The 8,605-nt window shown below is 44.0% G+C and overlaps 1 long non-coding RNA gene across 1 annotated transcript; it reads right to left on the bottom strand.

Moving 5' to 3' along the window:
• Positions 1-2,411: 2,411 nt before the first annotated feature.
• LOC149123389 (uncharacterized) lies at positions 2,412-8,055 on the bottom strand. Its single transcript, XR_016216634.1, has 2 exons — positions 4,817-8,055; positions 2,412-4,450 (listed from the first exon to the last, which is right to left on the bottom strand). It is a non-coding gene; the product is annotated as an uncharacterized LOC149123389 (long non-coding RNA).
• Positions 8,056-8,605: the final 550 nt, after the last annotated feature.

Below are 8,605 nucleotides of genomic sequence, written 5' to 3'. Positions count from 1 at the left end.
TTCATAGTTTAGTCTGATAAAATCGGAAGTTTCTGTGGGACTTTTGTCTGTTCTTTTCTGCTAGTTCTTGCTCTTTGGATCTTTCCTTTTAATGCTTAGTTATCTTTGACTATAAGGTGGGCATTGTATTTGGAAAATTATTTGTAGACGTCATTTGAGGCCTACAACAAGGTACTTCTCTATTGAGAGCATACTTGTCAGGCATCTGTGGCCACTGCTGAACAACTCTAATTCCTCTCTGAATCTTCCATTCCTATTTACTCTCACTTTAAGGCAAGCACCTCTGAAGTCCTAGTTTATTATGGATCTGGCCTTCTGTTATATAACTTGTGAGGGTTCTGGGCTTTGGTTTATGGCAGAACAAAATTCTGATTTTCCGCTATCAGCAAAGCTCTTTGGGCTTCCTTGCTTCTCTGGGTTCATATTCTCTCTCTCTCTCTCTTTCTCTCTCTCTCTCTCTCTCTTGCGCATGCTTTTGGCTATAATTGATTTTTGTCTTCTGTAAGAACATGTGTTTTTTAAAGGTTTCTAGGTTAAAATACTGTGGTTTTTTTTTTTTTTTTTTTTTGACAGGCAGAGTGGACAGTGAGAGAGAGAGACAGAGAGAAAGGTCTTCCTTTGCCGTTGGTTCACCCTCCAATGGCCGCCGCGGCCAGCACGCTGCGGCCGGCACACCGCGCTGATCCGATGGCAGGAGCCAGGAGCCAGGTGCTTTTTCCTGGTCTCCCATGGGGTGCAGGGCCCAAGCACCTGGACCATCCTCCACTACACTCCCTGGCCACAGCAGAGAGCTGGCCTGGAAGAGGGGCAACCGGGACAGAATCCGGCGCCCCAACCGGGACTAGAACCCGGTGTGCCGGCGCCTCTAGGCGGAGGATTAGCCTAGTGAGCCACGGCGCCGGCCAAAATATTGTGTTTTTTAACAATTGTGTGAGAAGAATGAATGTGTGTGTATGTCTGATTTTTACTTGTCCTTAGTGGGAGAGTTGATCCAAATAACTTGACCTGTCATTAATGAAAGCAGGAAAATTGCCTGCAGAATTACTCAGTTTTTGAAAACTAAGAAGGCGTAATCACACTTAGGGATCATCTATGCCCCTTAACTAGCTACTCGTCTTCCTAGAGCATTTTTCTTTGTGACCTTTGCAGTAGAAGTGATTTGTGTGGGGGATGGAGAAGAGAAAAGAAAGAGAAAGAATTGCAATGATTGTGAAGTAATTATTGTTTTGTTTTTAGCAGTACCAATAACAGTTAAGTAAACTGATAGTCTCCAAACCAGATTTAAAAGGGTTGCTTCTTAGAGGGGATAACACAGTTTGTTAGCGTTTGGTCATTTGGGGGGCAAAATTATAGGCCTCTAAAATTCTTAACTTAAAATGTTGTGCATCAGTCTTCTGTTTTCATGTTTTTCTTCTGAGTAATTCCTATGCATCCTTCAAAACTAATTTATTATTCTTTTCCCTGACAGCTTTCTTCCAAACATTTTAGGTACTTCTTAAATATCTGTTGAATGAGTGATGGTTTGGGGGTGGTTTAAGTACCTTTCAGTGTTGCAGAGCACCATGACTTAATTCTGGTGACTGACAGTCGCAGTGGTCTGTTTTCTTTGAGGGCAGAGATGTTTTATTCTCCAGGGCCTAGAGAAAGATTCCCTTCCTGCCAGTCAGGCACACATTTCCTGGTACATAGTATTCAGTAAATGCTTGCTGACTGAGCTTTCTACTTTTGATTTGAAATGAAGAGAGAATTGGAAATGATGAGCAACTATGGACATTTGAAGCAAGTAATTCACATACTATTAGCTTCTTGTGCTTTTTAAATGTTCATTTGGTCCTCTAATCAATGCCACTTTATTTTTAAGATTTAGTTTATTTATTTGAAAGAGTTACAGAGAGAGGTAGAGACAGAAAGAGAGAGGTCTTCCATCCATCCGCTGGTTCACTCCCCAAGTGGCCGCAACAGCCGGAGCTGAGCTGATCTGATCTGAAGGCAGGAGCTAGGAGTTTCTTCTGGGTCTCCCACATGAATGCAGGGGTCCAAGGACTTGGGCCATCCTCCGTGCTTTCCCAGGCACATTAGCAGGGAGCTGGATTGGAAGTGGAGCAACCGGGACTTGGACTGGCTCTAGAATGGGATGCCAGCACAGCAGCCCAGGACTTTAACCTGCAGCACCACAGTGCTGGCCCCATCAGTGCCACTTTTGTAAAGGAAAAAAGACATGTTTGTTTGGCTATGTTTTTATCTTTGCTTCTACAAGGCAGGAAAGTATACATAGTTATGTTCCCCTAGGTTTGGTGAATCTTGCTTCCTAGGAATAAGAATCCATTCTCTGCAGCAGTGCTTAAAAGGTGTTTTCCTAGAAACAAACAGTCCTCCCTAGATCATCCAGTCTGTGCAGTCTAAGTACTTTCCTTTTTTTTTTTTTTTTTTGCTTCAGGTTTATTTGTTTATTTGAAAGTCAGAGTTAGAGAGAGGGAGAGACAGAGAGTGAGATATCTCTGTTGGGTTGGAAGTGGAGCAGCTGGGACTTAGCCAGTGCCTAGTTTTCTTCTGGGTTGCAAAATGAAATAATAGGAACCACAGAGTCGAAGAGAACACAGGGAGAGGCTTGCTAAGAGCAAGAGTTTTTATTGGAATTCATTCGGTATTCAAATTATGTATAAACTTACGATTTTTTTTTTTTTTTTTAACAGGCAGAGTGGACAGTGAGAGAGGGAGAGACAGAGAGAAAGGTCTTCCTTTACCGTTGGTTCACCCTCCAATGGCCGCTGTGGCCGGCGCACCACGTTGATCCGATGGCAGGAGCCAGGTGCTCCTCCTGGTCTCCCATGGGGTGCAGGGCCCAAGCACCTGGGCCATCCTCCACTGCCCTCCCTGGCCACAGCAGAGAGCTGGCCTGGAAGAGGGGCAACCGGGACAGAATCTGGCACCCTGACCGGGACTAGAACCCGGTGTGCTGGCGCCGCTAGGTGGAGGATTAGTCTATTGAGCCGTGGCGCCGGCCTATAAACTTATGATTTTGTCAGTGCAGTGTATAATTTAGCCTTATGGATTGAGTATTTACTTATATTGATTTAGAAAATAAGTCATGTAAAGCCATGTAATTGGCCTTCATATGGTATGACTGTAGAAGGGAAATTTTAGTTGACAAAATACTTTTTCATGAGCTTCTGTTAGGCTAAACATTGAGCAAGTAAGATTTAGCCATGTCTTCAAAGTCGATTTGAGAGCTTCATAAGAGGTAGCCTTAGTGGTCTGAAATTGTTAGCCACTTCAGTTATACTTCCTGTAATGTAATTATGCAGAAAGAGTAAGGGCTGAGTGAGTTGATTTAAAATGGAAATTATTAGTAAAGGTAATACTTTTTCTGTAAGTCAGGTTTTCTTATAAGATACATTTTTATTATGAAACAGTGGATAGGAAAACTGGCCTTCCAGATATCCAGGACTCTGATGCTGTTCCCGACTTCCAAATAAGCTGTTGTAAAAATGCAAAAATAGTCTGTCTCCAATATTCCTTTACTTGGAATTATTAGGGGGGGAAATCTTACTTGTAATCTTATAATTTAATAGAAGCAGCTTTAGTATTGGGAGAGTGAAAGCAGGGGAACGATTACTCAAGAACCCTTGACTTGGTTTTCCAGTTCTCCTGGTTGTGTACCAGATGACCTGAAGTGTTTAGATTTATTTATTTATTTATTTGAAAGATTTACAGAGACAGAGAGCTCTTCCATCTACTAGTTCACCCCCAAGTGGCCTCAATAGTTGGATCTGGGTCAGGCTAAAGCCAGGAGCCAGGAGCTTCCTCTGGGTCTTCCACATAGGTGTAGGTGTAGGCCATCTTCCTCTGCTTTTTCAGGCCATTAGCAGGGAGCTGGATTGGAAATGGAGCAGCCGGGACTTGAACCAGTGCCTGTATGGGATGCCAGCACTGCAGGCAAAGGATTCACCCACTGCACCACAGCACTGGCCCCAGTACAGCATACTTTGAAGGCAGTTCAAGACCCAAAAAATGAAGCAACATTAATTTCATCAGCAAGTGTTTCCAAAATAAAGAGCTTTACACTGGATACTATAAAGTTAAAAGGTCAGTTAGACTTTGATGAGCTAAGACTATTATGTGTGTATATTGTAGGAAATAGTACTATAACTAATGAAAAGACTTGACCCTTCGGTATTCTTGGTCAAGCTACTAAACTTCCTTAGGCTATTTTCTTATTTGTGGCCTAGGGAAATAATTGTTCCTCATTGTTGAGAGAGTTCAATATTTAAAAGTTCTGAGGCACTCTTTTAGGTCCATATTTGTAATATCTACCTGGTTTTTAGAATCTTCTTTTGAATGTCTCAAAGCCATTTTAATCTCAAAACCTATCTTGTGAGCTTTCTTCTGAAATTTTTTCTCTCTCTACGAATGGCATCGGCAATCTTATCAAGCTAGAAATTTGAGATACCTTCCACTTCTTTTTTTTTTTTTTTTTTTTTTTTTTTTGACAGGCAGAGTGGACAGTGAGAGAGAGACAGAGAGAGAAAGGTCTTCCTTTGCCGTTGGTTCACCCTCCAATGGCCGCCGCTGCAGCCGGCGCACCGCGCTGATCCTGGCAGGAGCCAGGAGCCAGGTGCTTTTCCTGGTCTCCCATGGGGTGCAGGGCCCAAGCACCTGGGCCATCCTCCACTGCACTCCCTGGCCATAGCAGAGAGCTGGCCTGGAAGAGGGGCAACTGGGACAGAATCCGGCGCCCCAACCGGGACTAGAACCCGGTGTGCCGGCGCCGCAAGGTGGAGGATTAGCCTATTGAGCCACGGCGCCGGCTCGATACCTTCCACTTCTTACTCCATCTTCCAATCCACCCAGAGATGGTTGATGATCACCATAAATTTTGTTCCTCTAGTCAGTCCACCTATCTCTGCTACTACCATCTCAGGTCCAGCTATCATCATTTCTCTCACATAGGCTACTCCTCCATCTCCCACGCTCAGTTGAAAAAAAAAAAAAGAAAAAGAAAAAATATGAGTTTTCATTTTAAAAGTTTTTTAACTGATATGTAAAAGTTGTACATATTTATGGGATACCATGTGGTAATATTCAAATCAATATAAATGGTAAGTCAGACATCATGTCATTATGGTGAAGCATTCAAAATCATTTCTTCTAGCTTTTTTTTTTTAAATATGTAACACATGACCACTCTAGTCACTCTACTGTGCAGTAGAATGTAAGAACTTCTTTCTCCTAACTATGACTTAGTTAATACGCATTGATCAACTTTTCTTCATTTCTTCCTTGCCCCTACTCTGCCTAGTCTCTGATAACTACCACTCTACTCTCACTTGTATGAGATCAGCATTTTTTGATTCTGCCTATGTGTGAGATGATGGCGCCACTTGTCTCTGTGCCTGACTGATTTCATCCTTTCTATGGCTGAGTAGTATTCTATTGTGTCTAAGTCTTCAAAAAGTTCACGGGAAGTGCAGGTTATCTTTTTCATTTGGGAGACTGACAGCTCCCATCTGCTGGTTCACTCCCCAGATGCATGCAAACAAAAGCCAGGGCAGGGGTGAAGCCCAGAGCCAGGAATTCAGTCCCATCAGCCATCACCTGCTTCCTCCCAGGATCTGTATTAGCAAGAAGCTTGAGTAAGGAGCTGGAGCTGCACTCCAAGTACTCCATTTGGGGCAAGACATCTTGACCAGTAGGCCTAATGCCCACTCTCACAGAGTAAAAAGTTTTTTTAGTATACATATGGATCACTTTCCTACATAAAACTTTTCTGTGCATTTCTATTATCCTTGGTTTGCAAGATAAACCCCTGCTCTGCCTTACTGTTATAGTCAGCCCTCTACATCTGCATATTGAACCAACTATTAATTGAAAATACAGTGTTGAAAAAATAAATTAGCTCTGTGTTACAACTATTTACATAGCCTCTGCATTGTATTAGATATAAGTAATCTAGGGGGCTGGCACTGTTGTGTAGCAGGTAAAGCTGCCACCTGCAGCACCTCATCCTATATGGGCGCCAGTTGGAGTCCCGGCTGCTCCTCTTCCCATCCAGCTCTCTGCTATGGCCTGGGAAAGCAGTAGAGGATGGCCCAAGTCCTTGGGCCCCTGCACCCGCGTGGGAGACCCAGAAGCAGCTCCTGCTCCTGGCTCCTGGCTCCAGGTCAGCACAGCTCCAGTCATTATGGCCATCTAGGGAGTGAACTAGCAGATGAAAGACCTCTCTCTGTGCCTCTGCCTCTCTGTAACTCTGCCTTTCAAGTAAACAAATAAATCTTTTAAAAAATAATCTAGAGATGATTTAAAGTATATAGGAGGATATCTCTGGAACCAATCCCCGCAGATACCCCGGGATACCTGTATTCCTACGGCCTGGAGTACTGCTTTTTCAAGGTAGATGGTTCTATTTTTTTTTTTTTTTCTTGCTCAGGCAGAGAGAGACAGAAAGGTCTTCCTTCCATTGGTTCACCCCCCAAATGGCTGCTACGGCCGGCGTGCTGCACTGATCCGAAGCCAGGAGCCAGGTGCTTCCTCCTTGTCTCCCATGTGGGTGAAGGGCCCAAGCACTTGGACCATCCTCCACTGCCTTCCCAGGCCACAGAGCATGGGCAAAGGAACTCATGTGTGGAAAAATAAAAACAGTAATTGAGCAATGTAAGCCGTCCCTGTTTCCTTCCTCTTAGACTGCACGTGAATATACACATGTGCAGGGGTGCAAATGGAGCACCATTTATGAATAATGTGTAAATATCAATGACATTGTCTTCCTATCCTCACATGCCCCCTTTATCTCCATTCCACTTAGTCCTGTTTTATTTATCTGAAGTAGCAGAACCAGTTCAAGAACCCTGTTTTATTCTCCCCATGTAATTAATAAACCAGCCATTTGAATTCTTGTGAATGCCTCTCTTACTATGAGCAGATTATTTGATATGCAAGGCAGTAAAGTGAAGCACCACTTTGGGGTGCTGCAAAACAGTTAGCTAGACATCCTCTCAGTGGAGAATTAAATCTACCAGCTCATAAATTAGGTACCAGCTGATGGGGACCAGCGCTGTAAGGGTCATTCAGACAAGTACTTGAAAATCTCAAGAGTTTCATTAGTAATTAGTCTTGCTCTGCTCTCGAAGAAAATAGGAAGGCCTTAAAAGATCAGAGGAAGATGGAGTGATGAGACCGTGATAGATACATGAGCTAGTAAATGGAACTTGGGATATGTTTTCCATATAAGTCAGGTGATTTCCAGGGAAGAATAAGGGCTCGTTTTGTGGAGTTAATGTCCACCCATGAGTTAGCCCTCAGATGCTGGAACCACAGCTCCTATGTTCCATTTTGAAGAAAAGTAGGAGTGGAGACTTGGGCCTTTTAAATATGGGTTCCTGCTTGTTAACTTTCACTCTGAGAGTTATGACTTGATAACTGTTTACTACTAATTTACATGTGTTTTGTGTTTCTAAGACCTCTCTGGAAGATCGCCCACTTGATCTCCCTTCAGTCTGTAGATGCAGTTAGCAGGTTGTATAAGTTGATGAACCACAGCTGGAAGAAGCCCAACAGTGATCCTGTAGTCAGGGGTTTGGAGCCAGGACTCCATTACTTGTTCCATCACCTTACGGAATTTAGTCCCAACTAGTAAATGTGGCTGATAGGGAAAGGGCTTTGCGAGCCGTGGACGAAGGGTATATTAGGTGTAAAGTACTAAGCAGAGAAGTGAAGTGCCTCTAAAGGTAATGTCGGGACTAAACATGCTGTTTCAGAGCAGAAGCTGAGGATTTAAAAGTCAGCGTCACTGGAAGTTGTGCATTCCTAGGGAGAGTACTTCTGCTGGTTTCATGTTGCTCATAATTTTTTGGTGTTTTTATTCCCATAAACATACATCTTTACCTATTTTCCTAGTGTCTCCTGCTTCTGTCAGTGCAGGAATTGTAGTCATAGAAAAAGTCCACAATTCTGACCTTGCCTCTTTTTTTTTTTTTTTTTGACAGGCAGAGTGGACAGTGTGAGAGAGAGAGACAGAGAGAAAGGTCTTCCTTTTGTCGTTGGTTCACCCTCCAATGGCTGCCGCGGCCGGCGCACCACACTGATCCAGTGGCAGGAGCCAGGTACTTATCCTGGTCTCCCATGGGGTGCAGGGCCCAAGGACCTGGGCCATCCTCCACTGCATTCCCGGGCCACAGCAGAGAGCTGGCCTGGAAGAGGGGCAACCGGGACAGAATCCGGCACCCTGACCGGGACTAGAACCTGGTGTGCCGGCGCCGCAAGGTGGAGGATTAGCCTAGTGAGCCGCTGCGCCAGCTCTGACCTTGCTTCTTTGAGAAGGAAAGAAATGATTTAAAGTGCCTGCTTTCTGGTTTTTGTTTGTTTGATTTGTGTGTCTGCCTTTTTTTTTTTTTTTTAAGATTTATTTATTTATTTGAAAGAGTCACACAGAGAGAGAAGGAGAGGCAGAGAGAGGGGTCTTCTATCCACTTGTTCATTCCCCAATTGGCCACAACAGCTGGAACTGCACTGATACAAAGCCAGGAGCCAGAAGCTCCTGGTCTCCTACATGGGTACAAGGACCCCAAGCACTTGGGCCATCCTCTACTGTTTTCCCAGGCCATAGAAG

Source organism: Oryctolagus cuniculus, chromosome 11, assembly GCF_051225735.1.
Source record: "Oryctolagus cuniculus isolate XC-2025 breed Fujian yellow rabbit chromosome 11, ASM5122573v1, whole genome shotgun sequence".
NCBI classification, from domain to species: Eukaryota; Metazoa; Chordata; class Mammalia; order Lagomorpha; family Leporidae; genus Oryctolagus; species Oryctolagus cuniculus.
Note: the sequence above shows the minus strand (reverse complement) of the source record. Positions and strands in the feature narration are given on the sequence as shown.